The following is a 24314-nucleotide window of genomic DNA, read 5'->3' as shown; positions in this document are numbered from 1 at the left end:
TTACTATTTTTAGTGGCCAGTCTTACTCCCTTATATAAAAGTATACGTAATTCATAAATCTTTCAGCACTACAAACAGAGGATCTTTTCAGTTACTTATGCATTCGTTAATATTTCTATTCAGTAGAAATTAGTTGACTCAGCTAGGAATCTAAAAATGTGTTTGCTAGCAAAGAAAGAAGGCAGTTGGCAGACATTCATAGTCCAATTATTGTTTGACTTAAACACTCTAGTTGCCAACTACAAGAGAAACTGGAAGAAAAAGAGCAAGAATAGGCTTAAAATTCATTTGTTGATTTGATGGAAAAGCACAATACAGTTTCACTACATTCACACTGCTTTTCATGTTTTCTTTCACTAGACAATTTTTTTTTACAGTCCTGAAGATTTGGAAATGATGTCTTGGTACACAGTTACAATTTAAATCATGTAGCCATTTGTTGTTTTCATTTAAGAGAAACAAATTCCCAATTGAAATAGAAGGGAAACAGAAGTTCCTGCAACATCTCTTTATTTATCATTGAAAAGAAACAAATGTTTGGCTTTTCCAGGAAATCTAGAGCTACTTTACAGCTAGAAAGGCTGAAGATCATCAAGAATTGGGGAATTGAACATCCAACAAACATCTCTTTGCAAGAAGACTTAGCAAGGGAGGTAGAAGGTGCATACTTTCAATTCTGAGAATTTTAATTGTACATTTTAACCTTTAGAATTGTTCACAGAACAGAATACAAAGAGTCCAAACATCACATTCTGTCTTAGTCAATGCTGTTTCTCTCTATTCTTAAAGTGCAATGGCTCAACCTCCCACTGATTCTATGTGATAACTGCAAGCAAGGTGCTTTAAAAGTGCTTTTCCCTTAATTTTTATGGAGGTTTAAACCACAGGATCTATTCAACTGAGAGTAAGCGACATCTCTTTTGCAAAGGATCCAAATGTTCCCAGTGTGTTAAAAAAAAAAAACAAAACAAAAACCTTTAAAAGCTGTCTTAATGTCTCATTCGAATGAGGTCTCCTTAACTTACTAATGCAAACACAGTTTAGTCCTCCCCGTTTCAGGAATTGGGAGTTTTTCTGTGGCTGGTGGGATGGACTGTGACAAAGTGTTGCAAATTTACAAAATACGTTCTAAAAGCCATATATGTCCCCCTTATGACCTTTACTGCAATCCTAGTACTATGGTCGGAAACTATTTTTTAAAAGTTATCAGTATATTTCTTAACGTGTTCTTTCTAAGGCTTGCTTTAGAATCAGAGTATTTGTTAAAAATGGAGATATGATCCCCTACCAACTGAATCTATGTTTTGATGTATGAGTCTAGGAAGCTGGCTTTAAAAAAGTCACCCAAGTGAATCGTGTGCATTCTGAAATTTTAAAAACTATTTTTCAAATTTATATCACATATATGCTTGCTTTACCTGTCTAATCATCAGATATCTATAAATTACTGGCCAAATAAGCTAAATAATTTCCTAATAAGATGAAATTAAAAATGATGCTAAAAAAATCTTCATTTAAGAATTTTCTTCCATTTTCAAATCTGCTCTAAGACTTTAGGTAAAGTTACTTCACCCCTTTAAGTGCCAGTTTATGGCTGTTATAAAGATTACAGAGATAATATATGCAGAGCACTTGGCACTAGTCAAAGTGAAGTTAGACAATAAAAAGACTCAATGCCATTTATTGAGTATTTAATACATGCCAGGCTCTCTTTTAGGTGCTTTGTATGTACCAACTCATTCAAACCTCACAGCAAACCTGTAAGAGATAGTTTTTTATCTGCATTTTATAGATAAGCAAACTGAGGCAGATGTGGGATTCTAAAACTCTCTTTTTTAAAGTTTATTATTTTTTTTGAAGAAAAGAGGGAGAGTGCAAGTCGGGGAGGGCAGAGAGAGAGAGAGGGAGAGAGAGAATCCAAAGCAGGTGCCATGCTGTCAGCACAGAGCCCAACATGGGGCTTCATCTCAGGAACCATGAGATTATGACCTGAGCTGAAATCAAGAGTCAGATACTTAACCAACTGAGCCACACCCTCATCCATAAAAATCATTTATTCTAAACTACTGAGCTGATAAGTGGACGACCCTAAAAGTAGGGCTCCAATCCAAGTAATGTTCTTAAGAAACATAATTAATACTGGTAGGGGCTGCAGAAGTGATACAGGGAAACAAAGATAGTATAAAAAATTCACTATTAGCCAGCTAACGCTGTGGGCAACTCGATTTAATATAATGAGAAAATTGATAAACATTGTACATGCCACACCAAGGGAGTATCACAGCCAGCAGACAAGGTAGCTGGAACAATTTTAGAGCCATACTAAGTCATTAGGTGAGGGATGCTCATGTCGATTTTAATTCCTGGGCCAATCACATGTGGACACTCTTACTTTGCATTGATGAAAAAAGAAAAAGAAACTTCAGGTACACAAATGTAAATTCTGGCAGTAGGATTATAACAGAAGCAGACAGAAAGTTCCCAGGAATATGAGTTGGACACAAAGAACCTTTGCTACAGTGGCCCAACTGGAATTTTCTTTCTACCTCAGTAGTATAAAACCATATCTAGTATAGTCTATTGTATCTCTATATTTTAACAGAACCCCAACACAAACATAGCTCTAATAATTTTAGTACAGTTCATACGTCTTAACTAATTTTTTTGGCTCTTGGCAGCCATTTTGCCTCTGATATGACAAATTTGTTTTATTTATTAACATTCATCGCTAGATGACTGAGTGAATCAACATGCATAATAAATGGGCTCTGAACTCAAGGAGTATATATTGTAAAAGAAGTGTTAGTTGGTTCACAGATACACCATGCACACCTAGTTCACATAACTTGAGTAATTATGTATAGAGTTAGCAACCATAATGTTTTTTAGTTGAAGTTTTAAGTCAGAACTTAAAGCACTCAGTCTACACGTAATTATTGGACACCGTGTAAGCCATTTTTGGTTTAAGCACTAAGAGTAAAATTAAAAACTATGATGATAAGGCTCACATCTCATACAGTGAGAGAAAGAAAAAAGTACACACACACACACACACACACACACACACACACACAAAGATAATTTAATGGAGGGCTGAGTAATATGAAAAATACAGGTGTGCCCTGGTGGCCCAGTTGGTTAAGTATCCGATTCTTGATCTCAGCTCAGGTCTTGGTCTCAGGATCATGAGTTCAAGATCCAAGTGGGCTTCAGACCCAGCGTGGAGCCTACTTAAACACACACACACACACACACACACACACACACACACACACAGATTAAATTGAGAATCATTGCATACCAATGGCTACTTTAGATCTGATGGTTAAGAAAAACCCACAAAGCCATTAATGGAAAGAAGAGTGATGAGAAGTAAGCAGCCTTGCAAGGCACTAGTGAAATCTAGAACTCAGGAAAATGATTAAGATAGAAATACAGAGTAATGGAAACCTAAATTGAAGTCAGGAGAGAAGGGACTAATAAGAGAAAAATTAGTAAAAGCTTCCACGTATTCAGAAACTACTGTATGCCAGAACACTTACGTATATCATTTGTTAGTTCCTCAGTAGTTTTGGAAGGTGATGTGTCCATTCTTTATAAATATGAAAATGAAGATATAACACTGTAATGATAAAGTTGAGCAAAGATCACACACAACCAATGGTGACAAAATCTAAACCCAGATCTGTCAAAGTCGAAATTCCTTTACTTGTTCAGTGGTTTTTAAGGATGGATGAACAGAGGAATCCTTTGGGAATACCATGACTTAACCCTGGAAGATACTGAATTAATTGGTCTGGGTCAGTTTAGGCATCGGCATTAACTCCCAGTTATTCTAATGTAAAGCAGAGTGGGGGTTCATTTCCAGCATCTCATTTCAAAGCAAGTAAAGGAGACTAGGGATTGGCATTCTGGTAGGCATGTTGTGCATGCCACTTCATTTAATTCTCAAGTAATTCTGCAAAGTATTATTAAGTGCACTTTAAAAAGGCCAAACATGGTTAGGCTTAGAAACTTTAAGCATATGCTAGGAAGTGGCAGAGCCTGGTTGCTGACAGTGTACTTAAGTAAAAGTCATATTCACAAGCCTGTTGGCATTCATCTTTATTAATGAACATTTGTGAATATTCTCATTTAGAGACAGACATCTAGAAGGACCCCATGGACTTTACAAAACACAGATATGGCCTGTCTTCGTCAAATTAGTGTGACCACCATATCCTACTTATTCTGCGAGGATTAAAGAATGCATCATGTATTATCACTCCATAATTTACAAATCGATTTTAATTCATCAAGATAAGGGGTTTACTACATTGTATATTACCCAACAGATTTTAGCATCCTGCTTTACACATTCCAAACTACGTTAAATGCCTGCCTACTAAAGCTGACCCTCTGTTTCTCCTCTTAGAGCCTAAAAAAGAGATTTCCACTTCAGACAATGTTGAGCTAAGTGTTTTGGATGACTCTTCCACTGAGAAAGACTGGATAAATAGCTTGGGGGATGCAGGGCTGTTTCAGATTTTTAGAGTGCTAATAAAGGCACTCTAAAAAATGTCAACAGAGACTATAAACCATGTGGTTCTCTGCTTTTCTGTTAGGGTCACCTGCCAATTTTAGGATTAGCAGACTTTTTCTGTAAAGGATTAAATAGCAAATATTTAGGTTCTTTGGCCCTTCGGGTCTCTGTTATACTTTTCAACTCTGCTGATATTTTTTGTGAAAAAGCAATCATAGACACTATGTAAATGAATGGGTATGACTGTGTACCAATAAAATCTTATTTACAAAAACAAGCAGCATGTCAGATATTTCTTCTGTTTTAGGAGAAGAAAATTTAGTTTGCCAACTTCTGATCTAGGTGGAGGAAAGAGTTTCAGAAGCCAATAAAGGTCAGGGTTAGCTGGTAAGCACGTAAGAATTTCAGTTGAAACCTGAAAGTATGAACTGGAAATATCTGATCCTCAGAAGATCTGAAAAACAGTTTAAAAATTTTACAGTCCTGAATAATATTGCTAAATTGCCAATGATGTTGTTGAAATACTATACCCTAACCTTCTGTATATAGTAATATAAATCCTGTCTGTAAGAAGATATAAATTCCCAGAGTTTTAAATTATGTATGTATTTTTTTATATATGATATATTAAATGTCAATGGAAAAGGACCAGATACACTGGAGACAAGTTTATTTGATCAAAAACAAGAGAATGTATCTGTAAAAAGGAGTTACTAGAAATAACTAAATGTACAATGCTCAAGAAAGAAAAGACAAATTTGAGAATGTTAGTAGGTAATTAGAAAATTTACAGAAGGACAAACAGGGAATTTTATAATTGAAAAACAAAATTCCACAATTCTGTTTCACAGTAAATTAGATCTTGCTGTATGTAGATAAAATAGAAAAGAATATAACTCAGAAGTAATTAGATAGAATATTGTACAAAGATGAAAAAGTTTAAGAATATGGAAAATAGAGTTAGGGGTCTACAGACTAATATGAGAATATCTGACATTTATGTCATAGGAGTCTCAGAAGGGGAAAAGAAAGAAAATAGGGACATATAAAAATATATTTGACAAAATAAAGATTAAGTTTTTCACAAAATTGATGAAAGAATGCTAGAGATTTAAGAATCTCAGCAAATTTTAAGAAGCAAAAATATAAGAAAAAGCACACTAAGGCACAAAATAATTAAAACTGCCAAAACAAAATACAAAGGGACATTTTTAAAGTAGTGGGCTAGTGAGGGTGGGGTGGGGATAGCATTTACTTTCAAAGGGGCAGCATATAAAACAGCAGCTGACATCCCAAAAGAAATACTGAATGCCAGAAGACAAAAGAATTGTATTTTCAAAGTGCTGAAAAAACTATCTGCCAGCTTAAAATCCTATACCCAGGAAATAACCATTGAAAAGTGAGATAAAGATATTTTAAGGAAACACAAATTATCTCCAGTTTGTTATCCTAGATCTGCACCCAAAATAATACTAACGAGTGATCCTCAGGAAGAAGACAAAGAATTCCATTGTGAAAATTCACTAATGCAGGATAATTTAGAGAACATTTACTTACAATATCAGAATATATCTTTTTTTCTCCCAATAATCATGGAACAATTACAATACAACTGATCAAACATAAAGTAAGTGTCAACATATTTCAAAAACTCAAAATCATACATTGTATTTCTCTGATGTAAAATAAGCTGAAGTTAAATTTATAAAAACATCACTGGAAAGTCCAAATTTTTGGAAATTTAGAAATGCACTTCTAAATAACCTTTGGATAGAAGAAATAATAAGCAAAATTAGGAAATATTGAAATGATTAATACTGAAAATACTGCATATGGGAATTGGCAATATACAGGTAGTCTGTGCCTAGAAAAAAAGCATAACTTTTTGTTTTTAATGTTTATTTATTTTTGAGACAGAGAGACAGAGCATGAGCTGGGGAGGGGAGGAGAGAGAGAGACACACAGAATCTGAAGCAGGCTCCAGGCTCAGAGCCTGATGTAAGGCTCGAACTCACAAACAATGAGATCATGACCTGAGCTGAAGTCAGATGCCTAACCGACTGAGCCACCCAAGCGCCCCCAAAGCTTAAGTTTCAATACAATTATTAAAAATAATAAAGGCAAAGAAAATCAATCCTCTAAGTGTTCATCATAAAAACTTAAAAAAAGAAGAGATTTTGTATAAAATATAGGATAATATAAATAAAAACAGAAGAAATGTATGAAAAGGAAACAAATAACAAGAATAAACTAGCCCAAAAGTTGGTTCCCTTAGTAGTGTAATACCAGTGGATTAACCTGGGATTGATAACGTAAAAACACTCTAATGTAGTATCAGGAAAGGAAGAACTTCACCCTGGAACTCATAGATATTTTAAAAAATGATCTTAAATATCATGCAGTAAATTAGAAGTTTAGATGCTTTATGTATATGATCACAAATTTGAATCAAGAATGAACAGAAAATTAAAGTTTCATAAATGTTAAAGAAATAAAGCATATTTAAAATTTCCTGCAAAGAAAATTCCAAGCTCAGCCCCAAACTTACTGGTGAGTACTACCAAATAGTAAAGGAAGAAGTAACATCTATCCTTGAGAAAAATTTTTAGATGTTTTAGAGAGAGCAGTAAAAGAAGAAACATTTTGCAATGTATATTACAAGGCCAGAATAAATTTGTAACCCAAATCTGGCAAGGACATTATAGGAAAGAAAAAAAAAGATAAATGCTCCTTATGAACATAGATACAAAAGTATGAAGCAATACAACAAATTCAATAAACCTGAGTTCACTGAACTGAACCTTCCTACAGAACAGGAATTTGCTTCATAAGGAATTTTTATTCATCTATTATAATGTCATTTTAACATTCGAAAAACATCACCATGATATACCATATTAAAAGAATAAATAAAAATCATTCATTCAATTCAACAGATGTAGGAATAGCATTTGATAAAATGAAATATGTTTATTAAAAAAGGAATATTTGTATAAAATTTCTTAGCAATCTTAGCAGAATAGCACAACTAATGAACTTCCTTAATCTGAAAAACATTTAACAAAAACTATATCTGATGTGATAGTTAATCATGACATACAGTTGGTGCTAAATAATATCCTCCTTGCTTCCCCTAACACTTATAATAAATGAATCTCTGTATGTTGGACATGCATTACTTAATTTAATCATGTCAGCATCCGCGGTAGCCAGTTTCTGAAGTTTTAGCAGCAAATACAGTATAATTATACCATTAAACTAATAAAAGATTTAGAATGTTTACCTTCTCATTTCTCTTCCCTTAGACTATTTTAACACCTAACCCACTGAAAAATTAAGAATTAAGAGTAGCCAATGTAAACAGCGAGAAAAACAAAGACAGCAATGAACCCTACCTTTTATTAGATTGCAAGCTATTTGGAGCAGCTCATATTTCAGTTTGCCAATGGAGTGGGTCTTTACCAGAATGATTGTTAGCGTACTCTTTGGTCAAATTTTCTGAAAATGCTCGTTTTTCTGATGAATAGTAAACATTCCAAGGAAATCACAGAGCCATTTTCAGCTAAAACCTTTCAGCTCTGGTGGTTTGGCTGGACAAAGCTTCCAGAAGAGTTTGCTATAGCTCTTATCTTTATTTGCTTTGACTCTAAATTAATCTCTGTCATTGTATAGTTTGCTTGATTTACAGTCATTATGAAAGGTTGAAATAAGGCAAATGTTTGCTTGAGGGACATTATTGCTTCAATTTGAAAGGAATTCACTCCTAACAACTCTGCTTCATGGCATAGAAACAGTCTAATCACATAAATTCAAGTAGAAGAGCTTTAAAATATGGTCATTTCTGCTCCCTGGCCTTAAGTAAATGTTTTTGAGTAATGTCTTTGCCTTATTTGTTTTGTATTCCTTTCTGCTTTAAGGTGCTTTGGGCAGCTTTAGCTGATGGTTGCTTATTTCAAAATAGGTTTCTCTGAGTTTCTTTTATTGTTATGCTATTTTTCTGAAACAAACGTAGCCTTCTATTTTATTTGAATATCATTATCAACATTTTTTTTGTTGCAATAGAAAGTTACTGAGGAATACATCATCATATTTAAAAGATGTTAAAATCACATACGTAAGTTCCTGGTACAGAATGTTTTGTCATGATTAACAAACAAGCAAATTGATCAATCAATTCATTCATTTTGAGACCAGTTCTTTTCAGTATAGAAAAAATAACCATCTGTTCCACATATTCCTCTATTTTGCCTTTGATAGCAATTGGTAAAACCAGAAGCATAGACAACTCTTAGGTATCCCTTTTTCTGTGTAGTTATTTTTGTTTTTTTTTTAATTTTTATTCATTTATCGAGAGAGAGAGAGGGAGAGAGAGAGAGAATCCCAAGCAAGCTCCATGCTGTCAGCACACAGCCTGACACAGGGCTCAAACTCACGAATGTGAGATCATGACCTGAGCTGAAATCAAGAGTCAGACACTTAACCAACTGAGCCACCCAGGCTCACCAAGTATTTTAAAATTTTTCATTCTCTTTTATTATTTTTCCACATTTTGTTTAACCCATCTCCACTGCAATGTTCTTTTCCATTCCTTCCATTCAGCAGGTAGTGGAAGCAGAAAGAAATGAAGTTTGGAGTTAATAATTTGAGACTTTACTGCATCTTCCATTAGCCACAATTCACTGAACAAATTGGCCTCTCTGGTAGACTACTTAAGTAAATAAATAAAAGTTTCCTTGGCTTGCTTGCAGGATCTCTACTTTTCCAGCATATGATACATTGTATTAACTAATTTTCCTAACCACATGTATTTTAATTTATAAAGATTATTCTAGTATCTCCAGATACCCAGTACCAGTTAAGAATGGAGTTCTTGGAGATAATTTAACAGAGAAGATAAGTGAAATTTATGATTTATGAGGGAAATAACTACATGAATATTTTGCATGGGTAGCAGGAAAATGTAGATTCCAGTGGAATGAAATTGCATTTGTTAACCTAGCTTCAGGGACATTGTGGTACTGCCCCAACTTTATTTCTGTGTGAGTTCCTTTCTGCCATTACAGCAGCCAGCCCCAAAAGAGAGTTTGCTTTCTCAGGTCCCCAACCTGGAACTGTCCTCTGGGTCTTTATAACCTTCAAGGTAATACGATTTGCAAATCCATCACACCAATTCCTCTTGGGGGGGAGTTAGTAGAAGCCTTCAGTGCTGTATGTGGGTATATTCAATAACTTCATATTTTTGAGTGTTTATTCTTAGGATGTCTATATCCTTTGAAACCAACACCTGCAGTTGCCATACACTTCAGAGGACTAACTTTAGACTCACTTTGCTGGAAAAGCAGTGACTGAGAGTTTATGCCCACACCCACCCTCTCCTGTGCCCTGTTCAGCTAACCTAGTATTCACTCCTCCACAGGTGTTGATCAGGAACAAGAACACTCCCTCTAAAATGTCCTGAATAGAATCTCAATCTCTGAGTGTGATACCTGGAGAATTCTGCCTATTATGATTTGCAAACAGGATGCAACCTGTGGAGAAGGGTATGAGTCAAAAACTCTCAGTAAAAGCCCAATTGAATTGCCATCATATGAGATGGGGCAAATGGTGGGTGTAGCAACTTGGAGCAAAGGGCCAGAAGTGAAATTTTGGATAGTATGTTTTGAGATACCTATCTATTAAACACTCATGTGGAAGGACCAAGTAGGCAAATGGTTCTGTAAGTCTGGATTCAAAAGAGATTAGGGTGAATACATAAATTTTGCATCAGTAGATTGATGTTTTTAAAGTTATTATTATTTTTGGCATTGGAGAGAATATTATTTAAATGATCTTACATTAAAGAAAGATAGGATCTGTACTGGCTTTTAGAATGTATTGAAAACCTCTTTATCAAATATAAAATATCTTTAAAATAAATATAAAATAAAATATATTTAATATTCTTTTAAAGTTTTGTGTGTGGTTGAAACTTGTGGAGTTCTACATATACTGTAAATTTATCAATGATATTATTTGTTAAATGCACAAATGCATATAAATACATGTATATGTAGATAGAGCATACACCTATATATGTCTAATTAATAAATTATTATACATAGCATATATATGAATTAATTGTAATTAGTAATGTTATTTTATCTTCAGTGACACTGCTTACTTTACTTCAATTTGACCTATTCGTTTTTGAGAGATTTTTTAAAGGCCCTTGTGGATTTTGCTAGTTCTCTTCATACCTTTCTCAACTGTAGCTTTATATATTTGCAAACATATTGTTAGAGGCATATGTTTTATGATAATTAGAAGTTTTGCTTTTTATTTCTTTTACTAATGCATGTATTTTCTTTTGTTTCTTATGATATTGTTTGTTTAAATTCTATTTTGTCAACAGTAGCACACATTTGACTTTTAATTGGTATTTGTCTGATATGTTTTTTCCCACTAACTATGTTTGAAATATCTATGCCTCTTTAAGTGTTTCTCCTGGAAATAATAGATGCCTGAGTCCCGTGGTTGTTTTTTTTTTTTTAATTTTAAAAGATCAGAATTTAATAGTTTAGCTTAGGCAATGTCTATGTATTTAATTATTGCTAATATTTAAGACTGATTTCCCTCATAGCTCTTCTTATTTTCTGCTTACAGTATTTTTTCTTCTTTTCTCATATCCAATATTAAGATTTTTAGAAGTGCTATGTAACCTATGTTCTTTCTTATAGCAGTTAACTTAAGATGTATATTCATGTTTATCTTAATTAAAAAAATAATAGCTGTATCTTTCTATAACAAAACTTCATTGTATGTCATGCTTACATATCCTTTTGCTCTCCCTTTTTCTTCCATCATCTGTTCATCATGTTAATGTTTAAGATTTTAATTCTAGTACATTCTTCTCCTCCTCCTCCTCCTCTTCTTCCACCTCTCTATTCTTCTGTACTAGGATTTCTTCAATAGACAATAATCATATCTACTGCAACACTATTCTGGGCCTAGTTCTCTTCTCATTGAGTATCTTTTCCAAGAGTGTTTGACTATGGATCTTTATGTGATAGATCCTTTGGGAGCATGGATATCTGAGAATATTTTTTTTTACATCCACACCTTTGATTGACAATTTGATTGGATATAAAATTCTAGGTTCAAAGTCCTTTTTCTTCAAAACTCTCTTAACCATTATTACATTTTCTTCTTACATTCAATATTGAAGTCTGTTATCAATCTGGTTCTTATTTCTTTATAAATGATAGGCCTTTACAATTTGCTTTTGCACTCTACATTCTTTAGGATTTGATATTTTTACATTTCAATAATATGTACTTAGATATGGATTTTTTTCTTTTCTTCTTTTTGTCATAGAATTCAAAATTATAGTTTTAAATTTCAGGTCTTTCATCTTTAATTTGGGAAAATATTTTTACTGTGTTTTTGAATATTTTTTACTTTTTATTTGTATTATTTTACCATCTCCAATGTCAATTACTTTGTATTTTGTCCTTCATTATCTATCTGTGATATCTCTTAGTATTTTTTTCATTTTTAATTTTAAAATTAAAGAATATTTTTGTCTTTTCCTATTGCATTTCCTCAATCTTAACTTTCAGCTCAGCAATTGATCTTCAGCTGTCATCATTTTTTTGTTTATTTTATCTATTGAGAATTTATTTCAAATCCTACACTGATCAATAATTATAATTTGTTTTTTTAATATATTTGTTATTTCATAGTAATAAATTACTTTGTTATCTAACCATCTATATACATTTTAAATGCTTATATGTAAAACCCTTATCCATCAATTTTAAGAATTCAACTTCAGGTGGTAATAAGGTGATAAATTTATCATGTTTATTTATCATGTTTTTCATTTCTCAGATGGCTGACTGTTTATATAATCATGTTTCTCTGAAAGTATTTACTACTGAATCTGGTCATCTTTCCTGGAAATGAGCTAAAAGCCAGATATGTGGCCAGAACAATAGGGAAGGGAGCCAAAGAACCATGGCAGTCTCTGACACTACTCAAGTTCTGGGTCAAATGTGAGATTTTCCCCCCACTTAACTCTTAGCAAAAGCAGCATTGCAAAAGCACTGTTTCCTCAGCTTTTAGGACTTGAAGGAGGAAAAATTGAGGAACCAATGCTCAAGGGCAATTCAAATGGTTCATAAGCATCCATTTTCATAGATTCCTTAACTCAATGGACATTTACACTGTATTGGGTTCTCCCCTCCCCTGTATCAGAATCTGTGCAGAAAAATTCTGTGTGAAGCACCAACATAAGAGAATGAAAAAAGGTAAACTTAAATTATTTCTTTAATCTTACCATTCTTGTGACGCTGTTATCTCCATTCCCATCCATAACTCTAGTTCAAGATAGCATTAAGTCTACCCAAGTGTTCCTAAAAATATTATCTTTGTGTGTTCATTTCTGGCTTATTCCTGAAATACATGTTGCCCTCCTCTAAAGTGTCTCTGTGGTTGGTTTTAGGGAAAGCTAGTATGATGTTAGTTTGCCCCCAGGATAGGAATCAGAGCACTTTATTTTTTACTACATCTCTTAATTTCTATCCATCTTTAACATCTTTAACATTCTATTTTTAATTTCTATCCATCTTTAACATTTTATTATCTTCTCCTTCTTAATACAACTCCAAATGGTTTTGCTATGAACTCTTATATATAACATTGCTTTTTCAGTTCTAATTTTTAAAATATCTTAAACATGTTTTCAAAGTAGAGGTCAGATTTAAATATTCTGAATATTGTAAAGTTTCCAGTAACAATAAACATTATTTTTGTTCAGTTACCCAAACAATATTCTTTCGTGCCCTTTAAGGTGCTCAGCATTGTGAATAATTGATGTACATTACAAAATAGAAATAGAAGATATTCCTTTCCCTTGAGAAATGCATGATAAAATTAAGAAGTAAAGTATTACGTAAGTGAATTAGAGTATTATATAACACATAATGGTATTAACAGTAATAGTTTTCCTATAAAATACTGCAATTCATCTATACACATGACTCTTATTTCCTACAGAATTAGAGTTCCCACATGTAACAAATTATGCAATTTATTTTATAATATAAATTCCTAGTTAATAAATAAATGTTCAGTGAATGAGATTTCAGGATTTTAGATAAGAAAATATCAATGAGGGCTGCAGTAATGAAAGTAGGTCATACAAATGTCAATTTCTGGGATTGGTCTTGAAGAATCATGAAGGTTTGCTCAGGCAACGGGAGTGACAAAGGTTAATATATAATAAGTAATATTTACATGATGAATACATGAGTATTAATAGGGAGAGGACAATGGCAAGAGAAATCAAGTGCAATTTTGATGGCGTCATTGGAACTGAGGTTTAATAGAGAAGATCAGGTCATGCAATAGAGACTTAAGGAAGTCTCTAACATTATTCTGTGATGTTTCTCAGACACTGTACTAGATGATTTCTAGAAGCATTCTTCTCAGTTCAGTCTTCCGAATTAGGCCTATCAACTTCATGTTTCAGATGAAGGAACTGAGGCTCAGGAAAAAAAGAGACAAACTCAAAATTACACAGAGTAAATGTGAACTTCCTATATTAGGTGGAGAAATTGTGAATCAGAGAATCAGGGTCTTAATACCACACAAGAAAAGTATGTTCAGTAGGATTGTGGTTCCATGAATGACCCTATTCCTCTGTTGATTGGGAAACTGGAGAACTTTGGACTGAGTATAATAGCATATAAGGGTTAATTTCTTATTACTGAAAACAATGGGAGCATGATGAAAATAATGGCTGCAAAGAGTTAGTAAAATAATAACATTTAAGAGAGTAAATGTACTTACTACTATGCTAGGGCCTGACTAAACATGCTGTGTGCACTGTCAAACAATGAGTGAGGCATTAGTATCCCAGTCTTACAGATAAAGTCAAGTTTTGGTGGAAATTGTGAAAATTGGTCAAAGCCACGTCTCTGGTACACAGTGGAAAGTGCAGGCTCATCTTAATCTGCAAGTTTTGACACTGAAAATTAAAAAAAAAAAAAAGGAAACCTACTGTAACACTAGTGAAAGCACAATGAAGTGTGAGTTTCTCTGAAGATTCTGAAGGACTTTGAGTCGCAATTTAGGACATTAATGAGACAGATGAGTCACTTGGAACTAAAACTATTCTGAACCTAATCTAGTCTTCCTTTAATGATTCAGAAAGCATTTCGGGAGTTTCATTATCAACACAAATTATCATTATACTAGTGTTTCAAAAATGTGGGGTGATAAGAATATTCAACAACATCACCTAACATGGGGATGATCCAGTTCATGAATAGCTAATTTTATTAGATTATGTGGTTATATCAATCTCAAAATATCCTTATAGAAAGAATAAAAATTCTCATCTGATTTTAAAAGAGGGTGAAAATTGATTAAGAGTCTTGTCCAAGTTGCCATGAAAAGTTACAGAACCAAAAGTAAAATCCACTAAGACCAGAAAAGAAACTGATTTCAGTTTTATTCTTTAATAATCAAAACACAATGACCACAGTAGAGTTTCCTCAAAGGTGGTTATCTAATTCAAACACAAATGTTTTCTTTTAAGAAAAATTTTTTAGCGTTTATTCATTTTTGAGAGCCAGAGCCAGAGCATAAGTGGTGGATGGGCAGAGAGAGAGGGAGACACAGAATCTGAAACAGGCTCAATCAAGGCTCTGAGCTGTCAGCACAGAGCCCAACGAGGGGCTCAAATTGTTGAATGGCAAGATCATGAGCTGAGCTGAAGTTGGAGGCTTAACCGACTGAGCCACCCAGACGCCCCAAAGATTTCTTTTCTGCGGGGAGATCTCTTATGGGTAGATTAACTTCAAATTTACGTCTGATTAAAATATTCAAAACATAATTGAATACGATATTCAGATTTACCAAGAAATCTAAGTCAGAATTCCACTAAGAATTCTTGTGACCACTTAGTATCACATATTTGTACACATATAAATAATTCTCCACACATTTTGAAACAGGCACCTTGAAATCAGTGCACTATTGGTATTGTCCTGCAATTATTTTAGTTTGAGTTAAGATTCTTGGAAACAACTGTTAATTTTTCTCTATCATTATCTTCTGAATGTCTCTGAGATTTTGTTTAACATCCAGTGAATGAGAGTTTTATCTGCATCAGTAAAACTCAGGCTACATGGTTTTTCCATATTTCTGCTGTTTAAACATGAATTATTTATATCTCCATTACTAAAGTAGATATATTAATAATCTTGGGAAAAATCCCAAAACATTCTGCTTCACTGTATTTGAAATGTTTGTAAATTTGTGCTACTGAAATTATTCACAAAAGTAGTAAAATTACTGGGTTATTTTTAGTGTCTAGAACACATTTTTAAAAAAAAATTTTTAATGTTTATTTTTGAGAGAAAGAGAGACAGACAGAGCGTGAGTGGGGAGGGGCAGAGAAAGATGGAGACCCAGAATGCAAAGCAGGCTCCAGGCTCTGAACTGTCAGCATAGAGCCTGTTTTGGGGCTCAGACTCACAAACCATGAGATCATGACCTTAGCCCAAGTGGGTCACTTAACCTACTGAGCCACCCAGAACACATTTTTTAAAATAGATCCAGCACACACACTTTTAAAATTTGTTTTAAAGTCTATTTATTCTGAGAGAGAGAGAGAGAGAGAGAGCAGGAGAGTGAAAGAGAAAGAGAGAGAGAATCCCAAGCAAGCTTCACACTGTCATCGCCTAGCCTGATGCTGGGCTGGAACCCAACAACCTCAAGATCATGACCTGAGCCTAAATCAAGAGTTGGACACTTAAGTGACTGAGCCACCCAGGTGCCCCAAGTGACTAGAACATATTAATTTTAAGAATCTCTTATTAAAATTTTTCCTCTTCTGGCAATATATTGTACAGAAAATACGGGAACCCTGGAATATCAAGTACCTCAAAAATGTTGAATAAAGCACATTGAACAAACTTAAACTTATAGCTGTGTTCCCAATAAGGTACAAGATTCCCCTTGTGACACAAATGAAGAGAAAACTAAAATCAGACTGGTGCTTGGCCCGGACAGCTGGGTGGTTGGGAATAAGGCAGAAAAGAGTCACTGTGGTTGAGAGCTGGAGTTCCTTGTCCGTGTCGGGCTGGCATGGGAGAAAAGGCTAACAACCCAAACAAAACAGGGCTGCAAACTGCCAAATTCGTGGCTCAAGAGAGTGTTACAATTTTAGTGAAAGGTTATACCAGAAAAAAATCTAGAGAGCAACAAAAGAAATTAAAATAAATTTCTCTGTCTTCATCTGGATTCTGGATGAAATTTAAAAAAAATTATACTTTATGTTCTCTTTTCACAGAACTGCTCTAAGAGTTAGAACTGAGGCTTTCTTCCTGGATTCCCCAAACTCATACAATAACCCCAGGTAATGCCTTGGGAAGAATGGGATTCAAAAGATTTACATTTTAAAAGTATTTGCAAGATTGCTATAAAAATAATTAACATATTAAGGTAATACCAAATAAGGTGAATTTCACATGCTTAGAAGCATCTACATTGTATGGATTTCAACTGGGCTCCAAATTAAGCTATAAATATTATGCAGTAAATTGTAATCTAAATAGATTTCTTAGTGGATTTTGATTAATTGGTTTTCAAATAAAAGTGAAAGAACAAACGATTAAAGATTAGAAAAACTTTTTGAAGACAGGAACAAGGTGAGAGGATCTGTTCTACGATATATTAATTCTAATAATCAAATCAGAAGAATTAAGGCAATGTCTTGGCTGTGGAGCCAGTAGAGATAAATGTGTTAATAAAATAGAGCAGAAAGTACAGAAATAGATTTATGTTTATGTGGAAATTTGATATATTACCATGATGTCTGCAAATTTGTGAAGAAAGTAGTGATTCCTCAATACACTACAGTGAGAAGTCACCTGGTTATGAATAGGAGGGGGCAAAATAGATTCCTAAAATATACCAAACACAAATATAGTTTTCTCATACATTACAGAACCAAGTGTAGAGCGTAATATATGCAATTATCTATGTGGCATTGATATAAGAAATGATTTCTCATATAAGACAACAAGTAAAAAATAAGGAAATAGTGCTATAATTTACATTTATATTATTTTTTCTGTGTATCCAAATATATCATACACAAATTGAAATGTGAACCACGGATTGGAAGATGTGTGCAGCACATAAAGCTGAGAAAGATTAATAACCAGAATATATAATGAAGTTTAAAACTAATGATTTTAAAATCCACTTTTTAAAAATGGTGAAAGATGCAATTTAGACCAACAGAAATCTGAAATGTCAATAAAGATGGAAAAAAGTACTCAAGCTGAATAGAAATGGGAAAAATTAAAGCCACAATGGGGATTCATTCTCAAGCACATCACACTGGCAAATTTTTAAAAGTCTGATAATATAGAGTTTTGGTGATGATGTGACCAAAAGAATTCTCAATTTTGTCATTAAAAGTGGAAGCTGGTCCGGCTACTTGTTGGAGCTGTTCTGCAATCTGATACATTAACAAAAGTACATTTTTACCATCTTGGAAGCAAATGTGGAGGGCCCTAGAGGCTGGTTCATTTCCCCTTTTTGTTGCAAAGAGAACAAGTTCAAATGGAACTGGTTAGCCTACCCAGAGACAGGAGGGCCTCCTCTGTGTAACACCAGTGTTCTGGAAGGTGAGGTTCTTTGTCTGGATGATGACCTTGGTCCTCTGCGTGTTTGCCCTGTAGTGTAGTTCCTGTACCTGGGGATCCTCGTACTGTACCTGAAATATCCTCGTTACTCAGTTAAAATAACTGTTTGCTCCCCTCATTAGGCTAATCTGATTACCTCACTGATGTGGCAGAAACTGAATCTTGGTAAGGTATATCTCCTAACAACTGGCCCACTTGTTTCTCAACAGGACATCTAAAGAACTTGGCATTTCCTGCTCACCAGGTATAATTCACATGATACTATCAATATATTAGACCAACATAAACTTTTCTGGAATGTCTGGACAATTAAGGCTTTTTTGTACTATATTGTGGTTGAGAACAGAAGAATTGACATAGCCTTTAGGCAAGAAAATTAGTAAGTACTGCTGCCTTGATGAGGAATAAAAAGAATACAATCACCATATCGATAGCCACATACCAGGTTCCAAAGTCTGTATTAACCTCTTCTAGAAAACATACTGCATTCTATATAGCAGGTATGCTTGATGTTACCACTAGGTTATAGTTACAATAATCTATAATCATCTGCCATTATCCATCTGGTTTTTGTAGGACTCATACATCAGCAACCCTATAATTTTTAGGTCTTTTGAATATGTCTTAACTCTTTACCATTCCACTTTGGCCATGGCTATTGCTTCTAGTTAACTTGACCAGGGAAAGCCATTTCAAGATGACTTCCAGTTGGCCTTCCTTATCATGATAGTTTTCATTCCATATAGTAAGAAATCAAAATGATTTCTGTGAGTTGGTATGTTTCCTGGGTACACAGTTAAGGAAAGGAGTAATGACTACATAATGAGATCAGACTCAGTCATCCCACCATGAGATGAATGTGAGCTAGAATAGCACTTTTCATTTTGTGTCCATGTGACCGCATTCTGAAGGTGGACTATGATGACATTTCGGACCCCTAGTATCAGTACCAGGTAAGATCTTCCAACCAACATTTCTTAAATATCTATGTCTTACTTTTTTCCTGATGCATAATTACTTTGGTAAAATACCAAAGTCCTATTGAGAAAGCTTGAGAAAGCAGCTAATGTAAAACTTATGTTGGCATTGCGGAGTCTTTCCCGAAGAGGGTCTGCTTTCCATTTAATTGGTGGTCTGGGAATAATCCTCGAAACTGGGAAAGGAATCATGAGTTCCTTTTATGGCCACCAACAGCATCCTCCATCTAACTGATCTATATTTCAAGCAATACTTGATCGGCTGCCTTTCTTGCCCATAGGAAACCAATAGTCTATTAGTTACTCTGATAGATTCCTATAGGTCAGGACTTTGGTAGCCATTTCAGCCTTGTTGCACACACTGCAATTACACCCAACTTGTCTTTGACAAGGTGAGGTACAATCACCCGACCTCATCTTTAACAGAATCTTATTTACATTCATGTTAATAAGCAGTTTCATGACTTTATCTCCTATTATCCAATCTGGGCTCTAGTGGACAGCTACCACTGCCTTTTCGGCAATTCTAGTGTACCTCACATTATCACATTCCTCATCACTTTAGTGAAGACGGTGTCTCCTAGGCCTTCTGAGGCAATATAACCAATAAAGAAGTTTTCTGGTCTTACATAATAAATCTTATGTTTGTCCATATCAATCACGTCCATATCTCTGAGTCTTCTGATCACTTCCCCAATTCTTTGCCAAGGATGTGCCAGCATATCCACCCAGTTTACTATAAGCCATTATCATCCCCAGGATTCAAAGTTTCATTCCTGGCATCCTTGCCCAAGAATTAAATCCTGACTCATAAATCCTTCCATATAAATTCACTCTCTCCTACGCTGCCCTTTATTTGCACACATCTCCCTTCAACATGTTTAAGAAGCAACTCACTGACATGCCCTCCTGGTCCATTCTGGTAAATATTAGCAACGTTTCATAGGCCTTTTGATGAATAACCCATTTCCTTTCAGTTCATCTTTTGGGTCATATTGAGTCGTAAGCTTAGTTAGCAGTCTAGAAGAAATGAGAGTAGGTGACAGGAAAATCTTGAAGAGGACAAGCATCAGTTTACAAGGCATCTACCTCAGATGTGGTCTTTGCATGGTCTGCAAATATCAGGAGGCTAGTCTACCCAAGAAAAGGGAAAGAGGGTACTTGTTTGAACCTAAGGGTTTACATGATTATGTGGACTCGAAGTTCTCCAGCACATCCTACCAAAAGTCCCCATATCCAGACTCCCTCTGTTTACCCATAGTCCTTCTGATTTTGCCATGCTTACGGTCAACTTTTGAGCCTGCTTTCAGCATAGTCTCACCTCCAGGTGTAGGAAATGATGGTTCCTTTAAATGCTGAGATGGAGGCTTTTTGGCTTTCATAGTTAGGTCTGAGTTGATAGTTGGATGACCTAACCTATTCTTCCCTTTATCAAGGCTTCTAAGAGAGTAGCCCAAAGCTACCAACTCCACAATCTCTCTAATTACCATTGCCTTATATATTTTAGTTGCCAGAGGTATCACAGAAGCCAGTGCTTCCCCTTGAGCTGTGCCTCATTCCGGTTCTCTGCAGATGAAAGTCTTAGTAATTACAAAGTTGTAGCATTCAGTCACCACATTTGTTTTTTACAACAACGAACTATTTGTTTACCACCCAGTAGGCAAGAAATTACACTGTAGAATCCCATCTTGAGGATTTGCCTTCCAGAACCACTTCTGGCCATAGCTGTTTTAGTTTGGGTTCCCTCCAAAATGCAAAACTTAGAATTAAGGATTGGGGTGTATGTGTTTTAATGGAGAAACAATACCAAGAAGTACTGTGAGGGAAGGGATGTAAACTTCAGACAGAGAAAGGAGCCAACCTGACACAGAGTGGATCTGTGACTAAATAACCAATGTGGGCAACTGGTTCCAATTCCTTTAGGGACCCTCTGAGAAACTGTAAAGAACATGCCCCAGAATGGCTGATGCTTATTGGTTGATGGTCATGTGTCTGCCAAGCCCACCCACCCCCCCCACCCCATCCTGCCTCCTCCCAACTTTGGCTTTTGGAGAGACAGGAGAGGGGGTTTCTGCATCCAGAGAACACTCTCACACTGAGACATCAGTCAACAAACAAGCTCCCAGGGAGGATGGGGGATATGGGCAGGACACCAATAGTATCTTCAGTCCTTTTTCAACAATACAGTGTTCAGGAGAGATCAGAGGAGGTCCCTATCTCTGAGTCATTAAAATGGAAAACTATGTGTTATGTGCAAAAGCAATTTATTGAATTTTACATTGGATTAGCATTTCAAGGTAATTAATTATCAGACTACAGTGGTTCATACAGGAAACACAAATTAGATAACCAGGATCCCTTAAATTGAAGAGAAATTATGGGTTTTCAAGTAATCAGTTACTTAACAGTTTATTCCTTCATAGCTTTGTAGTATCTCTAAAAACAGTTGATTCTGGGGGCGCCTGGGTGGCTCAGTCGGTTAAGCGTCTGACTTCGGCTCAGGTCATGATCTCGCGGTCTGTGGGTTCGAGCCCCGCGTCAGGCTCTGTGCTGACTGCTCAGAGCCTGGAGCCTGTTTCACATTCTGTGTCTCACTCTCTCTCTGACCCTCCCCCGTTCATGCTCTGTCTCTCTCTGTCTCAAAAAAAATAAATAAAAGTTAAAAAATTTTTTTTTAAAAATTAAAAATAAAAAAATAAAAACAGTTGATTCTGATAATAATAATTATGAAAGTCTATGCTGCTAGATACCAGATTTTCAGGTTCCATATATTTAAGCATAATGACTATGCATGCATGTGCTAAAATTTAATAGCCCCACAAATATATTGTTCTTTTTTAATGATTTAAGCTTAGAAATAATTAATATTTCTTCTGATTAATTATACCATATATTTTAGATTCTGGGTATACAACAGTATACAAAATAATTATGTTATAGTCAAACAATTAAGGAGGAAATACTTAGTGAACACCTACTATGTAAAAACGTGAGTATTAAATACTCAAAAAAATCAACTATCCTGACAAGGAATATATATTCTATATTTGTGAATGATCTTGGAGAGCTAAGTCCATAAAAAGTAACAAAGAATATACATCAAAATTTTTAAAATCACATGAACAATTTTGATATGACAATTTCACTTGCCAATATGAACATTATAAAGTACAGTAGACCACTTATGAATCACAATTACTCAGATATATTTATGGTAGAAATTTTAAAGGATTATATAACCTAACTTGAACACTCTAAAATTTCATTTGAAGAATAAAATCAGGTATACAAATTAATAATGTATTTACTGAATGCATCCATATGCTCAGCATAACTCTATTGTAGTTTGTTTTGACAACATTTCACAATATCTTAATTTTTGTTCTCATTTTAAACACTATGACTCATGTTGTATATTTTAAATTATGTATATTATTTTTAATTTTTCTTAAAAATATATTATTGACTCCATGATAGGTCTGGATTCAAATCTAGAATTCAGTTAGAACTTTCAACTCCTTTATGTATTAAATATATTTATTTTAAATTTTACATGTTGATGGTGCCTGAAATTAAATATTTATAATCTCATGTGTGCATGTGCGCACGTGCGTGTGTGTGTGTGTGTGTGTGTGTGTGTGTGTGTGTGTAGGGAAGATTTGGGCCCAATGTAACTTTTTTTCTACAAGTTTAAATATTTCACTTAATATCTTAATACCTACTTTTACAAGCTAGTACAAATGTGATTCATAATAATGACTGAATTCTCAGGGAAATATATTTATTACATTCTAATACTGTGCTAATGTAAGAAATATATCATTTTTTGTAAAATATTCCCAAAAAGTAGTGGAAAGAAAAAGTTTTACCATATGGAGAAAAGTTTACTCATCCAAATCGGTCCTTTTGAATTTTGGCTAAGTGAAGACTTTATAAACTACAATGCTTAATACAATAAACAAATCCTATATACATATTTTCAAAAAGTTAATGTTTGTGATACTATTATATTTTATGTTACCAGTAAATATATAAAAATATTTTAAAATTAATTTCAATACATGTGCATAGTAAAAAAAGTCTTCAAATTACCATTATTAAAATCGATTCTGAAAAAAAGAACTTTGTTTCTTCATAATGAATTATGAAAGAAAGTTGTATGCGTTATAAGCTGCTTAGCCATCTTTTCTGCATGGTAAATATTCTTCAAGTATGAAGATTAGTGTATCTGTGCCCTCATCACGCCATTAGTCTTATTTCTGCCTTGTAAAGATCTCATTCTGTAGGGATTTGACTAATGAAGTTTCAGAGACAATAATGGCTTCCTCAGAGCAGAGACTGCCAATTCAACCATATTGTGCTGAACTGTAGAGAACTGTGCCAAATTGTGTGTGTCTACTTCAGAAACAAGCTGTTCATTAAAAAGAAAAAGAAAAAAATGGTAAGCAGCAAAATACATTTTCAATGTAACTATGGGTCCTGGCACACTGTAAAGATTGGATTTCTTTTCCCACAGTATCAAAACAGTCAACAAAACAGTTTCTTTCTGAGGATGAACAAGGTTAATATGCAGACTTTAGTATCAGCTTTATTATCCACTTACACAGAGAAAAAATAACATTTTCAAAGAGATTTTGCAGTTTGTAGCAGGGCCTTAATGTTCACACTCCTTCATTTATTCCCAAACGAAATACTTATTGTAGTGCCACTTTATGCCAGGCGCTGTGCTGAGTTCTGTACCCACCTGTAGTTCTCATTTTCTTGAAAAATAGTTTGTAACGTTTTACAGGGATTTTTTTTCCAAATCAAAGCTAATATATTATAAGTCAGAGTCTGTAATATCTTATGTTAAAATATTACGCTTCCTCAGACTTACTTCCCCTTTGCTCTACTATCATGTTCTCCCATTTTGTTACTATTTTATATCTAGTACATTAGTTATGTACATTTTAATTCCTCAATAACAAGTTTTTATTAACAACTTAACAATGATGAGTTTAGGGATATTTCTTTTATTTTAAGTTTATTTATTTATTTTAAGAGAGAGAGAAAACATACACGTGAGCAGGGCAGGGGCAGAGAGAGAGGGAGAGGGAGAATCCCAGGCAGGTT

At 34.4% G+C, this 24314-nt stretch overlaps 1 long non-coding RNA gene across 6 annotated transcripts in view; it reads left to right on the top strand.

Moving 5' to 3' along the window:
- Positions 1-24314, top strand: part of LOC128314489 (uncharacterized) — a 362097-nt gene that overhangs the window by 229819 nt on the left and 107964 nt on the right. For 3 of the 6 annotated variants that reach the window (XR_008296196.1, XR_008296207.1, XR_008296197.1), the window contains 2 exons: positions 16863-16928; positions 18435-18469. This is a non-coding gene — a long non-coding RNA (uncharacterized LOC128314489). The remainder of the gene's footprint in view (positions 1-16862; positions 16929-18434; positions 18470-24314) is intronic. The other 3 variants (XR_008296209.1, XR_008296198.1, XR_008296206.1) reach the window with 1 other exon arrangement.

This window comes from Acinonyx jubatus, chromosome A1 (assembly GCF_027475565.1).
Source record: "Acinonyx jubatus isolate Ajub_Pintada_27869175 chromosome A1, VMU_Ajub_asm_v1.0, whole genome shotgun sequence".
NCBI classification, from domain to species: Eukaryota; Metazoa; Chordata; class Mammalia; order Carnivora; family Felidae; genus Acinonyx; species Acinonyx jubatus.
This window is presented reverse-complemented; position numbering and strand designations above follow the sequence as displayed.